General features: G+C 42.5%; 1 pseudogene across 1 annotated transcript; it reads right to left on the bottom strand.

Annotated features, from left to right (window-relative positions):
• Positions 1-395: 395 nt before the first annotated feature.
• LOC306899231 (putative nuclease HARBI1) lies at positions 396-23,033 on the bottom strand (annotated as a pseudogene). Its single transcript has 2 exons — positions 22,062-23,033; positions 396-652 (listed from the first exon to the last, which is right to left on the bottom strand). The product of its transcript is annotated as a putative nuclease HARBI1 (transcript).
• Between the last annotated feature and the right edge of the window lie 1,027 nt (positions 23,034-24,060).

Below are 24,060 nucleotides of genomic sequence, written 5' to 3'. Positions count from 1 at the left end.
ATAGAATGAGGTAGAGAGAGAGAGACTGTGAGAAAGCATTACAGCGGTTCCTAAACACCAATAAAATAATCTTTAACAAAGAGGCACACACTTAACGCAGCTATTCTATAAATGTTTTGCATGTGGAAGCTGATTGGATGTCCACTAAGAAAACGGCTAAGAGTTGAATAAAACTAATATAGACAGAATTACCCTAAACACAACAAACATTAACATTAAGGAAATCACAAATGCATCTCATAGAACCCTAACATGATCTACCTATCATCTTGGTTAAATGAGTTATACACATTCATTCAAACTACTTTGGGTGAATGTTTAAACAGACATATTAACAAGAACATCAATACATAGCTAGGAGGCTAGGAACTTTGACGTCACGGTAGGGGTCAGGACTAGCACTCTGTCACCCGGCTGGAACTCTCGAGGTTGAGCCGCCGGTCATACAACCTCTGCTGGGCGAGCTGGGCATCAACGAGATGTTCTTTCACAAGGGGCATCCTCATCTGTCGGACATGCAACATCTCTATGACACTGCGGTGGGATGCTGGTTGCTGTTCCCAGGCATCCTGTGTGACATCTAGGAGCTTGCAGGGTTGTGGGCCAAAGAGGAGTTTGTAAGGCGTGAAGCCGGTGGACGCCGGGGGCACTTCTTGGATGCCAAAGAGTACGTAAGGTAGAAGGAGGTCCCCCTATACGCTCGAAAGGGAAACCTCGATCACTGAAAGAGAAATGAGAGGGCTGGGGGGCTGAAGCTGGGGCGACATCTGCTGGCAGGTAGGGCAGCTTTGGCAGAACCTCTTCACTTCTGCTTCGAGTCCGGCCCAGTGGAAGCGGTCCCGGAATGCGTTGGTCAGTGTTAGTAGCTCCCAGGATCGTCAGGGTTTTGGACTTGGGGACCACCAGCAAGTTGTTTTTTCTCCCCCCTTCGACGACCCTTAATTGTGCCCAGTAGTTTCGCTGCCATTCATCCTCCCGCTGCTCTCTCCCAAATGAACCTACCCAGTCACATGCTGGAAAAGGTCGGTGTGGTGAGGAAGGCGGGACGAGAGCCGTGACGCGGGGCCGGTGGCGTGAGTGATAAGTGCAAGCAGCTGTGCGCGCACCGGTCCCGCATCTTATCACGGAGGAGATTGGGAGCTTAAAAGGACGATCGGCAGGACTGTTGACGACAGAGGACCGGGCCCGAACATGTGTTTAGTTTGTGTATGTTTTATGGCCGGCAGTCTACCGTGAGGTGGCTGCCGGTTACTTGCGTGTTTATTGTTTATTTAATTAAAGTTTTAGTGTTTGAATGTTCACCGGTTCCCGCCTCCTTCCTTCCCTTCTATGGAACTTTATTACAGTCGGAAAACAGGTAAGGTTCTTGGCACTCACCCTCCCGCTCGCTCTCTGTAGCCATCAGGACGGTCAGGTGGTAGATAATTTTCCTATCTTGTGCCTTAACTTTGGAACAGTCTTCCTTGAACTGTGCGGGAGGCAGACAAACTGTCAGTTTAAATCTAAATAAAAGATGCATCTTTTCAACCTTGCATACACTAGACTTCCATAACACAAATCCTCTGTGGGTTTAGGCTGCATTAGTTAGATCAACCAGAACCAGCAACACTTTCCATAACAACTGATGTACTTGCTGTATTTTCTCATTGTTCCAAGGCTACCGCAGCGAGCAGGATGCAGTTCATGATCAGACTTGGTGGTATAGCTGAGAGAGGGAAGCGGTGACCTGACAAGAGCTGAGATGGTAGAGCTGAAAGAGGGAAGCGTCCTCAAGTCCTGTCAAGTCCTCACTTCAAAAATGTAAACTGCTATTAGATTTTTAAAGATAATATTAAATGATCTACCTTTTTACTATGTTTATTTTCTTTTTATTTAGCCTGGTTGTGCAAGCACTGTTGAGTTTGTAGAGATGCTGCAGTTTTTGCCAGAGGGGAACTCTGGTGCTTGTATACTGGGTGCGTGTGTATGTTGTGCTCTGTACGTGTGGAGTTGTGTTTTGGGTGTGAATTAACCTGTGTGCTTGTCTGTTTTATGTAAATGTGAATTTAAGTGTTTGTACTTACAGATACATTTATGACAATGAGTCTGGCTTAAACACTTTTAATGATAAGAGTGCATTAGGTTGTTTTTGGTTATCTTTGGCAGGAAGTTATGTGCAGAAATGTTTGCAAATGGTTGTGGATCCAAACAACAACAAATTAGTTTCTATATAATATATTGGTGAAAAAACAATATCTGTTACGAAGTTAAAGTGTCAAAGTGTTAAAGTGTTATGCTATGGACCAGCATATGCTATGAGCAAATCAGAGCAAATCCGGTAAGATATTTCTCTTTCTTCCTCTTGCTTTCGTTCTTTTTCATCTTCTGTTTTCTCATTGGTTTCTTATTCTCTTCTTCACAAATGCTTTTGCTTTCATTGTCTCTGTCTCTGCACCTCTTGTGTGGCTTCTCTGTTTTTCACTTGCTTGGCAGCATCATTGTGTCTGTATCAGCTATGTAATGATTAATGGGATTTTCTGCAGCCTCGAATAAGGCTTGGTTTTGCCAGAGAACCTTCTAGCCATGAGGCTCTGTCAAAAAGGTGCAATTACAGGGCTTTTAGCAGACCCCTCTTGTTCAGACACAATTTCTAGCTTTTTCTCAGGGGTCACAGTATCACAGTACTTAGAAAATCCAAGCCCACTGTTTGCTTCTCCCGATTATGGCAAAGTGTATTGTTTGAGAGCTGGAAACCTTGAGTAATTCAGATTGAAAACCCACAGTGACACAATAATAATGTTGAGGGTCTTAACAGCACAGTACAATCAACTGTTAGAATGAATATTTGACAAACTGGGCATATTTAAGTCTTTCCTGGTTAGCTTTAAGGCTAAATTGTGTCATAACACTTCATAATTTACTTAGCAAGTATGAATAAATACATACACACTTAAAATTTCTCAAATTTTCATTAATTTGTACCTAAACCCATGTGCATATATCCATTTTTTTAAATAAAGACCGGACCCGAGGCAGACCAGATCAAATTTGACCGGAGTCAGACTCATTATTTTTATAGAACCCAACTGAAGCACCTTGCAGCAGTTACAGCCTCAAGTCTTTTTGAGTATGATTCTACAAGCTTGCCTCACCTATTTTTTTCCTCTCAAGCTCCTTCAGGTTTCCATTTGTCTTTGCAGTGAAATGCTCTAGACTCATTTATTGCCTATATTATATGGATGAAAACAGACAACCCTGCGCAAAGTATGCACCCTTACCTGATTCTAGTACCCATCTGTGTGTTTTCATAGCGCTAAAGATGCAAATCAGCAGCTCAAAAATAAATTTAGCATATATTCTGCTGCCAAGACACAACACAAATTTGAATTCCCTTTGCAAACGGTTCATTGACTGTCAACTCCCACGATAGAACCCAATGCTTCAGGTGAACTTGACAGTACTCCAAACGTCAGATAGTGCCCTTGTCATATGGTTTATTAAGTAACCAATTTTTAGGTTATTGTTTTTTCCTTAAAAGTAATGCTAGATGGTGGCTCAGTTGGCAGTGTGGAGCATTGTTTTTTCAGTACAGAGGTTTGGGGTTTAAGTGGCAGGGAACACCTATACTGATAAAATGATCTGTGGAGGCCAAAGTGTGAAATAGCAAATGCATAAATGCCAATTATTTATGTGTCTTTTATAACTGTTTTTTAACAACTGTAGTACCATCTCATAAGTAGTAAGAAATTGTCCTCAGGCTTGACATAAAAATGTAAAAGAAATGCTGAGGACCCAAATATTCCCCTACCTTAACAACTGAACAGAAATGCTAAGGACCCAGACGTTCCCCTACATTGATAAAGGTCACCCAACCAAAGTGGAAGGCTAACTCTTAATAAAAGGTCAAAGGGTTTGTTTGTTGAAAACATAATGCAAGCTGTTGTAAACAGCTGCAGGGCTAGCCAACTGTTACCAGTCCTATGTGTGTCAAGATAAAACATTATGTTTGAGGTATTATAGCATACTTTAAAATTTTGATAATGGAGATCGAAACCCCACATGATTTCACCTATGTTAAATTTGCTTCAAAAGAGCTTTTCATTGGACTGTATTATATTTTATGATTCCTTTTAAATGTCTATGTTTCCTTTAAAAATGCACAGAGGTGTCCCATGTTGTCTGACCTCTCGAAATGTTACTGAAAAAGCACTGAGCGGGTTGTGAAAGTTATAGAGAACATTTTAGACAGCCTTGTAAGGCAAATGTCAAATGTTTATTGAACAAAAAAACACAAAGACCCCATGAAACAGATATGTAAAAGCTGTCGCCTGATGTATTTCCTACAGTACTTCAATTCAATTCAATTTAATTTTACAATGTGCATTGTTCCAAAGCAGATTTACAGGGGAAAATAGAAACCGGAAAACACAAAAAAGGTAAATCACACTACATGGTGTTTAATATTATAAGTTAAATTATTCTAGTAAATAATATCTAATGAATGCAGTCTCCCAGTCATGTATTTAGCATATTTAGTAATTTAAGTAAATGCTTTGCTGAAAAGATGTGTCTTTAATCTAGATTTAAATTGGGCGAGTGTATCTAGTTTAGGTGCTACGTATAGGAAAAAAACCCCTTTGGTGGATTTTGTTATTCTAGGTGTTATCAAAAGTCCTGAGTTTTGAGATCTTAAAGAGCGTGATGGGTTGTAATGTGATAGAAGCTCTGTTATGTAGGTAGGGGCTAAAACGTTTAAGGCTTTATAAGAGAACTTTAAAGTCAATACGATACTTAATGGGTAGCCAGTGAAGGGTTGATAACATTGGAGTTATGTGACCGAATTTTCTGGACCTGGTTAGAACTCTGGCAGCTGCATTCTGAACTAACTGTAATTTGTTTATTGATGATGCAGGACAACTACTAAGTACTGCATTACAGTAGTCAAGTCTTGAGGTCACAAATGTATGAATAAGATTCTCTGCGTCAGCAACAGCTAGAATATTTCGTAATTTGGTTACGAAAAGGTGGAAAAAGACTGTTTTTGTGACATTTGAGATGTGATTTCAGGTTGCTAATTGTCTAATATAACGCCTAGATCGCTTGCTGTATTTGTTTGGATAAAAGCGTCTGCCAAATGCTTAAATGCAAATGGTTCCGGTTGATCTAACTAGTGCAGCCTAAATTTTCGGAATATATATGTTATGATAGTGTAGTGTATGCAAGATTAAAAAGATGCGTCTTTGGTCTAGATTTAAACTGTGTGTCTGCCTCCCGGACAGTGCAGGGAAGACTGTTCCAAAGTTTAGGCGCTAGATAGGAAAATGATCTGCCGCCTGCACTTGATTTTGAAATTCTAGGTATTACCAACTGACCGGACGCCTGAGAACGTAGTGCACGGTTGATGGACTGCAATACTAGAGAAGTTCACTCAAGTAGTGAGGAGCTAAACCATGCAGGGATTTATAGGCAATAAGCAAGATTTTAAAGTTAATGCGATGCTTTATAGGTTGACAGACGCGGTCTAATATGCTCATACTTTTTTGTACGTGTAAGAAGAACAGTAAGTGACGTAATGTAATCCAAAGTCCTTTAGTCCTTTAAAGTTCTTAATTACAGCCCTCTGATTTAGTTTGAGTGCACTGCGGCTGAAAGAGAGAGTTGCAACATTCCTATAGACTTTCATTGAAAGAATGTAATGCATTAGTTACTCAAACCTGTAACAGACCCACTAGGTAGTTGAGGGGGGAGTATTTCAACAATAGTTATTGACACACAACGGTAAGAAAACATGCAAGTTAATATATGAAGTGTTTGGTTCCAAAATGAGATAACTCTGTTTAAAAAACAATCAAATATTCACGTTTCTTTACTGTGTTCAAATTAATGTAAATCAAACTGCAATTGGTTTGGTTTGATTTAAGCCATAATAACTCAAAACATACAGCTAACTAACGAAATAAAACACAATTAAAACATGATATTGGAAAATGTTTAACAAACAGAGTTATCAAATTTTGGAACCAAACAGTCTTATGAATGCTGAGGACTGAATTGACTGAATGGGAATTACTGTCCTTGTGTTACAGGAGATCGTGGAGGCAGGGCAGAGATCCGTGACACTGCAGCTTGGATATGTGAGACTTGAACTTGGCGGACTTGAAACAGACGTGGAAGACAACAGACCTGGAGTATTCAGCGTGGAATAGCAGGTACTGTAGGTTCTTACAGGTAAGTAACACATGTGCGAGTCCGAATCTAAGTTGAGACCAGACAATGACTGAGGGAGTGAGCTGTGTTTTTATATAGAGCTGGATAAAGAAGGACGATGGAGCTGCATAAAGAAGGAAGCGGTGATAAGTCTTCACTACAAAATTTCAACTGCTTTTATTAATGATAATCTTAAACCTAAAATTGACCTTATGACAAAGTAAATTTTATTTTTAGTTTGCCTAGTTATGCAAGCACTGCAGAGACTGCAGCTTTTGCCAGAGGGGAACTGGAATCCCCTGGTTGGGTTCTCCCGAAAAGTATTGTGTTTCTCGCCACCGTTTGCATACTGTTTTGCACTGTTTTCCTGGTCGGGGAGGCCACTTTACAATTAGAACTTTTAAGTTTTACTTAATTTGCATATAGGAATTTATAGTATGTTTAATATTTGACCTGTGTTTCTCGCTCCTTTATCTTGAATATTTGCTTTTCTGTGATAACCACTGTGCGTGAGCAACTGAGTGTGTGTCTGTGTGGTAGTACGCGTGTAAATTGTGTGTGTGGAGTTGTGAGTCTGTGTTTTGAGTGTGGGTGTCTTCTGTGTTTTCACCATTTTTGTTTTTAATTGAAATGTTTTGCTTATAGTCAATATGTTTCATGTACAGCTGCTTTTTGTAACATAAAAAAGTGCTATATAAATATAGTTCACTTGACTTGACTATCAACTCTGGGTAGGATTACCTTGAGTTAAGCGCTTGCACCAAAACTATGACAAGCCATGATCAATGGAGCTCTGATTTGACGATTCACCATGGCAACGGCACCAAAAAAGCAACTTGACAGCAGAAAGCGCTTGAGAGCGGGGCACACTCGCCGCTCTGCATACAGTGGATTAACTAAAGTGCTGATAACTCTACCAATAAACAAATCAGAAGATGAGTTAATAAATGAAAACAACAACAGAAATAAAATATAAATAATAAAAAAAAAAATCCACACTGCTCTAGTGATGAGTGTAAGATGTCAAGTCGTATCGGACACTTGTTGGCCATCAGACTCTTGTGTCAAAATCTGACTGATCACAAGTTCAAATCCTACTCAGAGCAGATTTTGGTAGGAATGACTACGCGAGTAAATTATTTGTTTGTTACCTTTATCGCTTCATTTCTGCATTTACTGTTTGTCTGTATTTATTCATTTCTTTATTCGTGCACTTTATTTAGTAAATTCTCATCCTTCATAGAAGACTACAATTTGTGAGAAAATGTAAGGGAAATAATATTCTCTGATATAATACACGGCCACGATGGCTGATGTTATTGATATAAGGATGGGTGATGTGTTTTGATATATCTAATTCACTGTAAAGAAGAATGCACAGGGAAATGGCAATATTCCACCCGGCTCCTAAATTGCTCTCCTGAATCAAAGTACATCCAACGAAATAATGCAGCCTCTTCACAAACTGGATCCTCTACATAAGCGCATATGACATTTAAGTCACTGAGATGGTCTCTGTGGAATCAAAATGTGTGCAATTAATGACTTTAAAAGGTGGCAGGAGATCAAAAGAAACTCTGGGTTTACTTAAGAAAACCTGCTCCTGACCAAGAAGGCTGTTTTTGTTACATTTGAGATGTGATTTCGAAATGACAGGTTGCTGTCTAATATAACGCCTAGATCTTTTACTGTATTTGTTGGAGTTACAGTACATCCTTTAATTTGCAGGTTATAATCCAAACTATTCAGTTTACTTGTCTTTGGTCCGATAAGTAATATTTCTGTTTTATAAGAATTTAAAAGAAAGAAATTACAAGTCATCTAATGTTTTATATTTTCGATGGACTCTGCCAATTTGCATAGCTGGGAGGAATCATCTGGTCTTGATGAGATATATAGCAGAGTATCATCTGCATAGCAGTGGAAGCTAATTCCATGTTTTTTAATAATGTTTCCAATGGGCAGCATGTATATGGAGAAAAAAAACTTTACTTTAACCATTCCACCTTTTTCTTGACATCTCCTTGGAGGGTGCCATTGCCGCGAGTGACATCCTGTTTGATGCTCCTCACTTCCGTTTATGTGAGCTGTGCAGAGTATATGAGGTGTAGAGGTGTGCCATATATCCTTTTTAAAAGGGTGAAGTTTGCAAAAAATCTCATATGAACAAGTAATATATCTGTTAATTTTGTTTTGATTAAATGAAAATATAAATGTTTAAATATCACATTACTGTTCATCAGAAAAAAAACATGTCCACATCACCACCTCTCAAAAGCACAGGCAATATTATTTTGTGTTTTAGCATTTTCTGTCACTTTTCCTTTTTGACTTCAGCATCCATGCAGTTCGAGGTCTCTTGGTGTTTCTTTAGATGTAAGGACTTAATAAATCAAGCTGTTTCTGGACATTACCCACATGACAGCTGTTAAGAATTTTCCAGATTAAAATCCACCATCATGATATGTTTATATTCTAAGCAACTGCTGTAAAAACTAATTGTTAACACTCCCTCAGGGTTTCCAGAACTGTGTGATAACCTGTCTGTCATATGACAGAAACTGGTACCCTTGTTTCAAGTTCAGGAAGCAGTGAAGGCGTTTTGCAAAATAAAGATTTAATTAAACAAAACCATGACCCACGATGGTGATAATAACAATAAGACACGAACTAGAAACACTATAACAAAACAAGAATCCAAAACAAAACACCTCCCATGAGGGGGCAAAAATAAACTAAATGCAAACAGGACACAACGTCAAACAAACACAATAAGGGTAAGCAGGGGCAAGGCAAGTCGAGGCAAACACATGGCAAGGAAACAAGCAAGGTACATATGCAAACGAACAAGCACAGGACAATAGGCAGGAGGGCTTTAAATAGGGAAACAAACAAAGGAGAGAACACTTGCTGGAAGACCGGCTGCCGGGCAGGACTGGGCGCCTGCGGCTGGTCATAACCAACAATAATGTGTTTCTCTCCACACAAAACATGACCCCCCTGCCATGACTCTGCCACAAGACCAAGAAAGACATGACATGATGAGGCAGAATTATGACACCCTTGTTTGGTGTTCATAACTTTGTTAGAGGGGAACTGGAATCCCCTGGTTAGGCCTGGTTTCCCCTTCAATGGAGTTTGGGTTCCTCGCCACCATTTGCATGCTGTCTTGCACTGTTTGCGTGGCCGGGGGGATGCTAGAATTTTATTTATTTAATCAACACTGCATTTAGGACGTGATGAGGCTCTGGCGGTTCAGCAGGGACTTGACTTGACTCTGGCGGATCAACAGAGATTTGACTATGGTGGATCAACAAGGGCTTATATATATATAAACACGAGCCTCGCCCTAAAGGCAGAGGGGGAGGTGTTGCTGCACTTACTAGGACCATATGTTCCTACTCATTGTGGACCATCTCCCCTGCCGTCTCAAAGAAACGGTCTGCGAACTCCAATACATCGGAGTGACCCTGGCGTAAACAGAGGAGGCGATGAGCCTGGGTCGCTCGCCTTGCCTCCATCTTGCCTGCTGGGTTCAGTTCTGGCTCGTTCATTCTGTTATGAAAGGTGTAGGGGAAGAACCCAAGTGCAGACAGAAGTGGGGATGAAGGGGTTTACAAAAGTTTATTTAACAATAAACACAAAACAAAAACCCACGAGGGAGTAAAACAAGACTAGATAAATAATAATGACAACAGGACACGGACTAAATGACTAGACTGAACTACTCACTCACCTCACTCGCTCACCTCACTCACTCACTCACTCGCTCACCTCACTCGCTCACCTCACTCACTCACCTCACTCGCCTCACTCACTCACTCACTCACTCACTCACTCGCTCACCTCACTCGCTCACCTCACTCACTCACCTCAATCACCTCACTCGCCCACCTCACTCACTCGCTCACCTCACTCACTCGCTCATCTCACTCACTCACCTCACTCGCTCACCTCACTCACTCGCTCACCTCACTCGCTCACCTCACTCACTCACCTCACTCACTCACCCACCTCACTCACTCACTCACTCACTCACTCACTCACCTCACTCACTCACCCACCTCACTCACTCACTCACTCACTCACTCACCTCACTCACCCACCTCACTCACTCACCTCACTCAGCTCACCTCACCTCACTCACTCGCTCGCTCGCTCGCTCGCTCGCTCGCTCGCTCGCTCACCTCACTCACTCACTCACTCACCTCACTCACCTCACTCACTCACCCACCTCATTCACTCACTCACCTCACTCACTCACCCCACTCTCTCACTCAGCTCACCTCACTCGCTCACCTCACTCACCTCACTCACCCACCTCACTCACTCACCTCACTCAGCTCACCTCACTCACTCGCTCACCTCACTCACTCACTCACTCACTCACTCACTCACCTCACTCACTCACTCACTCACTCACCTCACTCACCCACCTCATTCACTCACTCACCTCACTCACTCACTCACTCACTCACCTCACTCTCTCACTCAGCTCACCTCACTCGCTCACCTCACTCACTCACCTCACTCGCCTCAATCACTCACCCCACTCACTCACCTCACTCACCTCACTCACTCGCTCACCTCACTCGCTCACCTCACTCACCTCACTCACTCACCTCAATCACCTCACTCGCTCACCACACTCACTCGCTCATCTCACTCACTCACCTCACTTGCTCACCTCACTCGCTCGCTCACCTCACTCACTCACTCACCTCACTCACTCACCTCACTCACCCACCTCATTCACTCACTCACTCACCTCACTCACCCACCTCACTCACTCACCTCACTCTCTCACTCACTCAGCTCACCTCCCTCACCTCACTCCACTCCACTCACTCACCTCACTCACTCACCTAATTCACCTCACTTACTCACTCACTCACTCACTCACTCACTCACCTCACTCGCTCAACTCACTCGCTCACCTCACTCGCTCAACTCACTCGCTCACCTCACTCGCTCACCTCAGTCACTCACTCACTCACCTCACACACCTCACTCACCTCACTCGCTCACCTCACTCGCTCAACTCACTCGCTCACCTCACTCACCTCACTCACTCAACTCACTCGCTCACCTCACTCACTAACCTCACTCACCTCACTCACTCGCTCACCTCACTCACTGTTACTGTTAGAATGTCAGAAACAAGCTTTTTGAGCTGAAAACTACATTTTGTTACAAAGTGCATCAGAGGATGATGAGAAATTCAGTTTTGACAAAGAACACTGTTCATCACTGAAATGCTCTAATTGAGCTGTTAGAATGTCAGAAACAAGCTTTCTGAGCTGAAAACTGCATTTTGTGACAAAGTGCATCAGAGGATGATGAGAAACTCAGTTTTGACAAAGAACACTGTTCATTACTGAAATGCTCTAAATGAGCTGTTAGAATCTCAGAAATAAGCTTTCTGAGCTGAAAACTGCATTTGTGACAAAGTGCATCAGAGGATGATGAGAAACTCAGTTTTGACAAAGAACACTGTTCATTACTGAAATGCTCTAATTGAGGTGTTAGAATGTCAGAAATAATCTTTCTGAGCTGAAAACTGCATTTTGTGACAAAGTGCCTCAGTGGATGATGAGAAATTCAGTTGTGACAAATAAGACTGTTCATCACTGAAATGCTCTAATTGAGCTGTTAGAATGTCAGAAACAAGCTTTCTGAGCTGAAAACTGCATTTTGTGAGAAAGTGCATCAGAGGATGATGAGAAACTCAGGTTTGACAAAGAACACTGTTCATTACTGAAATGCTCTAATTGAGCTGTTAGAATGTCAGAAACAAGCTTTCTGAGCTGAAAACTGCATTTTGTGACAAAGTGCATCAGAGGATGATGAGAATCACACACTCACCTCACACTCTCACTCACTCACCCACCTCACTCACTCACTCACTCACTCAGCTCACCTCACTCACTCACTCACTCACTCACTCACTCACTCACTCACTCACTCACTCACTCACTCGCTCACCTCACTCGCTCACCTCAACTCACCTCAACTCACCTCACTCCACTCACCTCACTCACCTAATTCACCTCACTTACTCACTCACTCACTCACTCACTCACTCACTCACTCACTCACCTCACTCGCTCACCTCACTCACTCACTCACCTCACTCACTCACTCACTCACCTCACTCACCTCACTCACCTCACTCATCTCACTCACCTCACTCCACTCACTCACTCTCACTCACTCACTCACTCGCTCACCTCACTCACCTTACTCACTCGCTCACCTAACTCACTCGCTCGCCTCACTCACTCGCTCACCTAACTCACTCGCTCACCTCACACACCTCACTCAGTCGCTCACCTCTCTCGCTCGATCGCTCACCTCACTCACTCACACCACCTCACTCAGTCGCTCACCTCTCTCGCTCGATCGCTCACCTCACTCACTCACTCACACCACCTCACTCACCTCACTCACTCACCTCACTCCACTCACCTCACCTCTCTCACCTCAGTCCACTCACCTCACTCACCTCACCTCACTCACACCTTGTTACAAATATGGTAGAACAATAACTTCAACTACCAAAGGTGTGTTTCTTGATAATCTGCCTGAATTCTCTCAAATCTCTAGCATGAGTAATAACGTTGAAGATCTTGACTTTACCACTGAACATTTTAACTCCACCTTTTCTGAAATGCTAGACAGTGTTGCGCATAAAGAAGATTAAAAATGACAGCCCGACACCGTGGTATAATGAACAAACTCAGGCTCTAAAGAAAGTGGCACGGAAAATGGAGCGCACTTTAAGAAAACTAAATTAGAGTTATTTCGTACAGCATGGAAGGATAGTATTAGAAATACAGGAAAGCCCAAAAAACGTCTAGATCCGCCTACCTTTCATCGTAAAAATGCCATTATTAGAAAATAAAACCAACATAATAACGTATTAACACAATCCCTTTCTTTTTGCTTCAAACTCTGTAAACAAATAAAACATTTACTCTTTCATACAGTATATATAATATTTTAATATGGTTGTAGTGAGGTAGGGAGCTGGGATACGAGAGCCGGGAATCAATCACGCACCGGCCTCGAATCCCGGCTTTCGTCCCGCCTACCTAACTACAATGATCTTGACATGCACCTTCAGAGTACAAATTTGGTCTTGTTGAGTATCAACAGTCGTCTTAGCACAATAACAAAGGTTCTCTGCTTCTTTTTAAATAAGCAGAACCAAATCTGCTATCATCTACATTAAAATATACAATATAGACAGGCAGCATTTTAAGACTATATGAACACATTAACCTTCAACTAATAAATGTTTACTTATGTGTTGCTTTCTAATTTTTTGTAAAAAAGGACTTTCTTTCTTTCATTATCATATTATATCGATCAAGTTTAACTTACAAGAATCAATATTATGTTAACACATAATATGATTGCTTACAGATAGTAAATAAACGTAGGCCTACATGCATATCTTTCATTTATGGCAAAGATTGTTCGCGCGGTGAACCAAAACTAATCCTATACGATGATTGAGATCTAAATCTCAACACTGCACATGTATGGAACAACAACTTCAATACTGGCCACTATACACTATGATAATTGGAGCACTTAAAGTCCCCATGATCGGAATATGCGATTGTTTTTACTTCCGTATTCGCCTCCTATACCCTCATTCACTATTCCATAAATTAATATATTCCACTTTAACTGCAAATTGTTTTATTTTAATGAAATGTTGAAATATTGTAGTTTTTTTTAATAAACGATCGACAGGTGAAACAACGCAGATTTATTTTTACAGCCTTCTTTGCTGATATTTGTCATTAATGGGGTGGTGAGCATGGCCAAGAGGACCCAGGTGCAGTCAGCATGTAAGGGGTTTTAACACAAGATTTCAATACAAATGACAAAACAATTACCCACGAGGGGGTAAAACAAGAACAAGGTGTTATGTCCTTAGCAAGTTACAATGAGGAGGCGTATGGACAAAAAGAATACTTTATTTAAAACAAAGAAATTAGCAGAATAGTATAGCGCATGTAGTCACAGGTGTAACACTTCTCACTCGAAGAGCACGACAGGAACAATAAGGCGCTGTCCCCTGAACGCTTAATCCTGCTGCACAGTTAGTTCGTTGCGGAGATGAAAGTATGGACGTAGAAGAAAGTATCCACAGAAGTTGAAGAAGAAGGCCACCCGCGAGCAATTTGAGCATGCAATGCACTCAGTTCCGAGCATGCTGCGGAGGCAGAAGCAACCTCAGGAGGCGACAAAGCTGACATCTCTGAAGATAGAAAAGCCACAAACTCTGGTTCAGCATCAAAGTTGTCGTCAGCTGATGCAGGCAAAGGCAGACGAGAAAGACAGTCAGCCGTATTGTTTTGAGCTCCAGGCCGATAAACAACATCATAGTTGAAGCACATTAACCGCGCTGCCCAGCGCGCAATACGCATTCCAGCGCGATCAGTTCCTTTGGATGAGAAAAGCACAGTTAAAGCCTGGTGATCCGTGCGCAGGAGAAATTTACGACCCCACAAGTAAATTCGCCACTTTTCAACGGCCCAAACACAAGCAAGTGCTTCACTTTCAATGTTCGAGTACTTGCGTTCAGTAGATGACAATGTCCGGGACGCAAAAGCAACAATGCGCTCTGTTTTATCCTCGTGAACCTGAGCAAGAACAGCTCCCAGGCCATAGGCATCCGTAGATAATACCGTAGGCAAATCTGGGTCGAATAATGCGAGAGCAGGGCTGTGAACAAGCAATTTTTTAACAGCCTCAAAGCATTTCTGCGCCTCCTCCAACCAGGCGAAATCGGAGCCCTGTCTGATGCAAGCCTGCAGAGGCTGCATGAACGTGGCAAAATTTGGTATGAACTTACTATACCAGGATAGTAGACCGAGGAAAGAGCGGAGTTGTGTTGCATCTGTTGGCGCAGGTGCATTAAGAATGGCAGAAAGATGATCCTCATCAGGTTGAATTCCTTGCGCATTCACCGTATGACCAAGGAAACGCAGACTGGATTTGTTGAACTGACACTTCGATTGATTCAATTTCAGTCCAGCATCCTGCAAGCGTTGAACAACAGCTTTGAGTGTGTGGTCATGTTTGTTTTGTGTACGTCCCCAGACAATGATATCGTCAAGGTAATTGGCAACATTCGGAACCCCTTGTAAAACTGTGCCCAACATTTTTTGAAAGGGTGCTGAAGCGAGGCCATATGGTACACGGCAAAATCTGAAAAGTCCTTCGTGAGTAATAAAGGCGGTCAGATCTCGGCTGTCGTCATGCAATGGCAACTGAAAATAGGCACTCTCCAAATCGATAGTGGAAAATATACTCGCTCCCCGTAACAAAGACAATAGTTCATCAATGTGAGGTAGAGGGTAACTATCCGTAATCACAGCCTTATTGGGTTCTCGCAAATCCACACACATACGAATGGCACCTGATTTTTTTTGTACCACTACTATAGGAGAGACCCACGGCGAAGCATTCACACTCTCGATGACGCCTAACTCAAGAAGGCGATGGATTTCCTCAGTGACGGCATCTCTAACCGAAAAAGGTAAGCGGCGGAGTTTCTGGCGCACAGGGGCGACAGCTGAAGAAATTTTAACTCTGTGCACAAAGCCTTTTGCACAACCGACATCAGAATCAGAATCAGAACAAGCTTTTTTGCCAGGTGTGCTTACACACACGAGGAATTTGTCTTGGTTACAGAAGCTTCCAGTACACAAGTAAGGTTACAAGACAAGTAACAATCAACAAAGGCAACGAAAGTACAGAATAAAAATAAAAAGTTAAGCACACAAAGGTGAAAGTGCAGTGTGACATATTAAAATATACAAGTTATGAGTTTATATATGTGAAATGTCTGAGGGAAAGTATTGCACACATTTATTGCACTGTAGGGTGTATGATATGTATATACAGATTCTATGAGATATCTACAGGTGTTTAAAATATACACATTTTAAGGTGCTATATACGAAAAATCTGGCACAAAAATATTGCACACATTTATTGCAAAAGGTGAACATTTAACTGTTCATGAGGTAGATGGCTTGAGGAAAGAAGCTCTTCCTGTGTCTGGATGTTTTAGTGCTCGGTGCTCTGTAGCGTCGACCAGATGGTAAGAGTTCAAACAGAGAGTGTGCTGGGTGTGAGGGGTCCAGGGTAATTTTGTGAGCCCTTTTACCCACTCTGGATGAGTACAGTTCTTTAAGTGTAGGAAGAGTAGTGCAAATGATTCGCTCTGCAGTCCGGACTATCCGCTGTAGTCTTCCGAGGTCAGTTTTGGAGGCTGAGCCGAACCAGACGGTGATGGAGGTGCAGATGATGGATTCGATGACAGCTGAGTAGAACTGTACGAGCAGCTCCTGTGGCAGGTTGAACTTCCTCAGCTGCCGGAGGAAGTAAAGTCTCTGCTGGGCTTTTTTTACAATAGAGTCGATGTGAGCGTCCCACTTCAGATCCTGAGAGATGGTGGTGCCCAGGAACCTGTATGACTCTACTGCAATCACAGTGCTGTTCATGATGGTGAGTGGGGGAAGTGCAGGGGGGTTTCTCCTAAAGTCCACTATCATCTCCACTGTTTTGAGCGTGTTCAGCTCCAGGTTGTTGTACCTGCACCATAGAGCCAGCTGCTCCACCTCCTGTCTGTATGCAGACTCGTCACCGTTCCGGATGAGACCGATAACAGTAGTGTCGTCTGCAAACTTCAGGAGCTTGACGGAGGGGTCTTTAGAGGTGCAGTCGTTGGTGTACAGGGAGAAGAGCAGTGGGGAGAGAACACATCCCTGTGGGGCACCAGTGCTGATGGCGCGGCTGTCTGACATGATTTTGCCCATTCTGACTAACTGTTGTCTGTCTGTCAGAAAGCTGGTAATCCATTGACAGACAAAGCTAGGGACAGAGAGCTGGGTCAGTTTGGTCTGGAGCAGTGATGGGATGATTGTATTGAAGGCAGAACTGAAGTCCACGAACAAGATCCTCGCATAAGTCCCTGGTTTGTCCAGATGTTGTAGGGTGTAATGCAGTCCCATGTTAACTGCATCATCCACAGACCGGTTTGCTCTGTAGGCAAACTGCAGGGGGTCCAGCAAAGGGTCAGTGATGACCTTCAAATAAGCCAACACCAGTCTTTCAAATGACTTCATGGCAACAGATGTTAAAGCCACAGGTCAGTAGTCATTGAGTCCAGTGATCTTTGGTTTCTTTGGGATTGGGATGATGGAGCGTTTAAAGCACGAAGGGACTTTGCACAGCTCCAGTGATCTGTTGAAGATCAGTGAGAAGATGGAGGCCAGCTGGTCAGCGCAGGTCTTCAGACAGGCTGGTGAAACACCGTCTGGGCCTGGTGCTTTCCTTCTCTTTTGTTTTCTAAAGATCTGGCGTACGTTATCCTCACTGATCTGAAGTGCAGGGTGGGAGGAGAGGGGGATGGCTGGAGGTGTTGATGGCTGTGTATAGAGATGGTCAGGGTGGGTGTAAAGTGTCTGGTCTAGGGTCTCAAATCTACAATAGAAGTGATTTAAATCTTCAACAAGCTGTTTATTGCTCTCGATGCTAGGGGATGGTGTCTTGTAGTTGGTAATGTCTTTCAGGCATTTCCACACTGATGCAGGGTCGTTGGCAGAAAACTGGTTTTCCAGCTTTTTGGCGTAGCTCTTTTTAGCCACCCCAATCTCCTTTGTCAGAGTGTTTCTGGCCTGATTATACCAGATCCTGTCCCCGCTCCTGTAGGCATCCTCTTTGGCCTGACGCAGCTGTCTGAGTTTTAGTGTGAACCATGGTTTATCATTGTTGAATGATAAATAAGTCTTTGTAGGGATGCATAAATCCTCACAGAAACTGATGTATGATGTAACAGTTTCTGTGAGCTCGTCCAGATCGGTGGCAGCAGCTTCAAAAACACTCCAGTCAGTGCATTCAAAACAGGCTTGTAAGACCTGCTCTGTGTCGTTGGTCCATCTCTTTACAGTCCTTATTTCTGGCTTAGCAGTTTTAAGTTTTTGTCTGTAAGTTGGTTGCAGATGAACCAGGCAGTGATCAGAGAGTCCTAGAGCTGCTCGGGCGACAGAGCGATATGCACCTTTTATAGTAGTGTAGCAATGGTCTAAAATATTATTGTCTCTTGTGGGGCATGTGATATGTTGTTTAAATTTAGGCAGCTCACGTGTGAGTTTTGCCTGATTAAAGTCTCCTAGAATGATAAAGACAGAATCCGGGTGTTGTTGTTCTGTGTCTGTGATCAGATCAGCCAGCTGTTGCAGCGCAGTCCACACGTGTGCTTGTGGTGGAATGTAAACACTTACGAGGATGACTGATGAAAACTCCCGCGGCGAGTAGAACGGTTTACAGTAAATGAAAAGCGCTTCCACATCAGGCAAGCACATCTTCTTTATCACAGTTACATCCGTACACCACCTTCTGTTGATGTAAAAGCATGTCCCACCACCGCACGTTTCCCCGTTGTCTCCGTATCGCGATCCGCTCTGTACAGCTGAAAGTCCGGCAGATGTAACGCGCTTTCCGGAATGGTTTCGTTCAGCCAGGTTTCCGTAAAGCACAGAGCAGCAGAGTTTGTAAAAACCTCGTTTTTGCTTGAAAGCAGGCGAAGTTCGTCCATTTTGTTAGGTAGAGAGCGGAGATTCGCCAGATGAATGCTTGGCAACGGCGTTCTTAGGCCGCGCTGTCTGAGCTTGACGAGCGCGCCGGCTCGCTTCCCGCGCTTGCGTTTCTTCCGGCGTCCTCTCGACGCGACTGCACTGACTAAAATATCCAGCAAAACGTCAGAAAAATCGAAAACTGGTTGCAGATTAGTTGGTGTCCACTGCCGAATGTTCAGCAGTTCGTTCCTTGTAAAACTGATAGTGTTTGACAGACATAAAACAGGACAAACTAACAAAAACAGCAAGACTACTGGAGAGCTCCACACCGAGGCAGCCATTCGCGGCGCCATCCTGTTGTACATCTGCTGAAGGCGTCAAAGCAAACAATCGCAGAAAAGGGGTAGAAATCTGCTTGGGCAGCACAGAATTGCCTTCGAAACGGAGATGTAAGCCATTAATAAGATCCATACCCAGCAAAGCCATACCCGATTCAACCACAAAGAACGAAGTAGAGCAGGTGATGTCATCCCTAGAAACAGTGACTGGTAAACATCCAAGTAAAGGAATCGGATCACAAGAGTACGTCACCAGTTTCAATGACGGAGGCAGAAGGGCGTCTTTCTTTAGGTGAGTTTCATACAAAATTTTCGGTAAGGTAGAAACAGACGATCCAGTATCCTCTTTTCTTCACTCTCTCAACGGAGGCAGTCGCATTTTTCTCGCTCCCGTCCTCCCCTTTTTTTTCCTGCTGATCTTGTGTCTCGTCTCGTATCATCTATTGAGAGATTTTCTCTGCACTGCTCTACAACTGAAATTATGGATCTGATCAAATGGTCTCTCAACGCTATTGACACGATCTTCTCGACGAGAAACTTGGGTTCGGGGGAACCTGCCTGCCCTGACGGAACGTTCGCAGCTGGCTACACGATGGACGCCTGGGAGAGATGGCGGATCGTGTGTCTGGCTCCTCTTTCCGTGGAGGACATTGAAGATGTCTACCTATTCGCTGTGGCCTAATGGTTAGAGCGTTGGGCTTGTGATCAGAAGGTTGCCAGTTCAAATCTCAGTGCCAGCAGGTCATGACAGAAGGACCCTTGAGCAAGGCACCTTACCCTCTGCAGTAATGTGCCACTGTATAAAACTACTTGTAAGTCGCTTTGGATAAAAGCGTCTGCCAAATGAATAAATGTAAATGTAAATCTCTCATACTCATAGAAGCAACCTCTACTGCCCGGTCAACATGCACATAAGAACACAACGCAAGGGTATAAACATGACGGGAAAACAAGAATACTGACTAACTAGAAAGGACTTATAGGAAGACATTAGGGTGAAGGAACTCACCCACATGAATCAAAATGAACCAGCACAAGACAGAAGACACCAGGGCCCAGTATTTCAAAAGTATTCCACTAGGATTTTGGATTACGGATTGAATCAAATCTTGAAAATGTGTTTTTCAAAAGAAAAAACGGATTACACAATCGGATTAGATCACGTAATCCAATCTTGGTTTTGATCCGGATCAAACCTTTAGTTTGGGTTTTTCAGAACTTTTTTGTAGGATTTGGATCACTTTGATCCAAAATATCTGGATTAAATTGATCCCATCAGAAGGGTGGATTCAGCGTGGATTTCATGCCCAAAATGTAATGAAAACTTGAAAAATGTATCAAATGATACTATATTTGGATCATGCAGTATTTTACAAGATATCCTATTTATTCATTAGGTTTTAATTGTATTTGTTCATCCGTCAGGCTACAGTGATTAAACGTATTCAGCCTTTCAGTATAGGCCTAAAGCAAAGTAGAAAGAGTTTGGCCTCATAAAATAATTATCCAAACCAAAACAATAAATTTTATTCTGTCACTAATTGATATATATATATATTCATCACAATCGAAAATATTTTTGTTTTTAGAATATTTATTAGTGATGCATGCAAGGATTACAGAATAACCAAAAAAATGCAAAGAATGGCAATCACTGATTTTTGAAATCCAATACAAAACCAAATCAGAAATAGTGTCTAACTATTGTGTCCCTTGTTGCACGTCCTGTTTGCTCGTTCTGGCAGAGGAACAACTGACTCTGACCAAACTGCAGCAAACCAAGGCCAGACTTGAGATCCGCCTCCTAAAGGCTACTCTCAGACAAGCTGGTCTCTCCACATCAGATGAGGAAGTCTGAAATTATTGTGGAGTATTTGACATTAAGTCTTTTTTTAATTCAATATATCTATACTTGAGGCTTGTTATAAATATCCTCAATGTACAGTGTTTGTGTTGTAGGTCTCAGATGAGCGGACTGCAGGAAGAGGATGGGGTGGGGTTTTTCTTGTTTTTAGTTTTTTTTAAATGTGTGTGTTTTCATTTCAAATAAAAATAAACTTATATTGACCCCACATTGGCTATTCCACTTGTTGCTCTTTACATATCTATAGTTCTACATTGTGATTTCCTATCCTGTTTGAGCACTGGTTATCCAGATTTGGTGATCCTGAAAAGTTCCTATCCGGATCAGATTGATCCAATCCTATGTTGCTTTAAAAAACTGGCTCCAAGAGTAAAATGGATTACGTGATCACGGATCGCAAAAAAGGATTACTAAATCCGGATCAATTTTATCCGGATTAAACCTTTTGAAAAACCGGGCCCAGGGCCTAGTTTTTCAAATGTAATCCACTAGGATTTTGGATAACGGATTGGATCAAATCTTGAAAATTTGTTTTTCAAAAGAAAAAACGGATTACATAATCGGATTAGATCACGTAATCCAATCTTGGTTTTGATCCGGATCAAACCTTTAGTTTGGGTTTTTCAGAACTTTTTTGTAGGCTTTGGATCACTTCGATGTGGATCCAAAAAATCTGGATTAAACTGATCCCATCAGAAGGGTGGATTCAGCGTGGATTTCATGCCCAAGATGTAATGAAAACTTTAAAAATGTATATTTGGATCATGCAATATTTTACAAGATAGGCTTTAGCGTATTCAGCCTTTCAGTATAGGCCTACAGCAAAGTAGAAAGAGTTTGGCCTCATAAAATAATCCTCCAAACACCTGTCAAAATTTTATTCTGTCACGAATTGATATATATATTCATCACAATCGAAAATATTTTTGTTTTTAGAATATTTATTAGTGATGCATGCAATGATTACAGAATAACCAAAAAATGCAAAGAATGGCAATCACTGATTTTTGGAATCCAAAACAAATCCAAATCAGAAATAGTGTCTAACTATTGCGTCCCTTGTTGCACGTCCTGTTTGCTCGTTCTGGCAGAATGCAGGATGTTGGATAGGGTCTCCAAGGGGCTCAGGTGCATCATTGTCAGCACAGAGAGGGACATTGCGCTTAGTAGCGATGTTGTGCAGGACAATACAGGCAAGGGTTATGTTGCATGCTTTCTGTGGTTCCGCTCTCAGGTAGTTAAGGCATGCAAAGCGCCTCTTAAGAACTCCATTTAAACGCTCAATTGCACATCTTGCTCTGCAATGAGCAGGTTTGAAGCGTGTCTGCGCCAGTGTATTTGCTGTTAGAAAAGGAGTCATCAGCCATGGTAGGAGTGGGTAGGCACTGTCTCCTAATATTATGCCATCTGGTCGGTTGGTTTGGAGGTCTCTATATAGAGCGCTCTCCCTCAGGATGCGTGCATCATGGACAGACCCAGGCCACTTGACAACGCAGTTGGTGATGATGAGGTCAGCATCACACACAAGTTGGACATTGATGCTGTGCCTCCCCTTTCTGTTTATAAACTCCCATTCATTCTCACCAGGTGCTTGTATATGCACATTTGTGCAGTTGATTGCTGCAATAGTATTGGAAATATTCCCCAAAAGAAAAGCAATCTGGTGACCTTTGGAAAAGAAGCAAATTCATTGACCAGGCTGGCCAATGGGATTGACACATCTCTCACCACATCACACACAGCTGATTTCACCACTCCCATATAGTCACCAACAACTTGATAGAAAGTCCCACATGCATAAAATCGGAGAGCAATGAGGATCTGGTCTTCCACAGACAAACCGTGACTCCTTTGGGTTCTGTGTTGAAGTTTTGGCCTGAGAAGGTTCACAAGGTACTCTCTATCAGCCTTCCCAAAGCGAAACCGGACATACAGCTCCTCAGTGGTGTATTGCTCCAGTGGCTTGGTACGTTCAACATACACCCTTTGACGGTATACTCTCCTGGCAAAGTGGTGGTGGCGGTGGACATCACCTGCCATTTCACTGTCTCTCTGTGAATCCTCTGAGAAAGGCTAATTTATATGGCTGTGTAGTTGGTCTTTTCAAACACACCTATTCCAACTGATTAGTTTTGGCTTGTGTTAAATTGAGGCAATTGGACCCAAGGCCTAAAATTGATGAACAATGTTCACTATAGTAAAGCAACGGAAATCTTTAAGAGGGGAGATTACACAGATGTGGTCCTCGACATCATTGGAGGTGCGAGGTCGCAAGCTCTCCATGGTATTCAAGGTGTTGTAGGGGATGGCAAGCCTTGGATTGAGGAGGAGGAGGAGAATAGTGAGGTTAGGAATTTTTTTTTACATCATCATCACTTCCCTCTGATGATGTATGAAGGTCTGGAGGTCTAGACTCTGAGACTTTGCTTTTCTCTTGTGTGCATGAACCCTTAGGGTGTCCTGTTCTTCCATGGTTCGTCCACGTTATTGCTCGTCATCAGCACTGACCACCGAAGTTTCCACTTCATATCCTTATAAGAGAAAGAATAGTTAAAAGTCATAATGTTGTATTTTATGCAAATTTGACATCTGCATTGACATCTGTGACATCTGCAATATGTATTGTAGACGTCTCCTGTGAGATATGATATAGACATAAGACCTCTGTAATATGTTTATGATTTAGTATGGATGTAAAACTGCTCTTTCTAAAGTTTTTAGATGTTTTAACACAGCAGATGTTTTCCATTCAGACGTACATTGCATGTGCTAGCGGGGTAAAATAATTATTCAGTTTATTTTTGCATATTTACAACAAAACGTGTGACATCACATCCTGTTTTTGGTTCGGTCCGATGCCTTTGGTCTGTGTTGCATTCGTATTACAATCTAACCGCACCAGAGTTCATTTGAAAGTGGACCGAGACCCATCTTTTCAACGGTCTCGGTCCGATTGTTTTGTGCGCACCAGGGTTCGGGTGCCAGCGTTCACACTACACAAATAAACCGGATCAACAGAGCAATCGCACCAGTGTTCGTTTTAATCAAACAAAACATGGCCTATGTG

Source organism: Barbatula barbatula (assembly GCF_947034865.1).
Source record: "Barbatula barbatula genome assembly, chromosome: 10".
NCBI lineage: Eukaryota > Metazoa > Chordata > Actinopteri > Cypriniformes > Nemacheilidae > Barbatula > Barbatula barbatula.
Note: the sequence above shows the minus strand (reverse complement) of the source record. Positions and strands in the feature narration are given on the sequence as shown.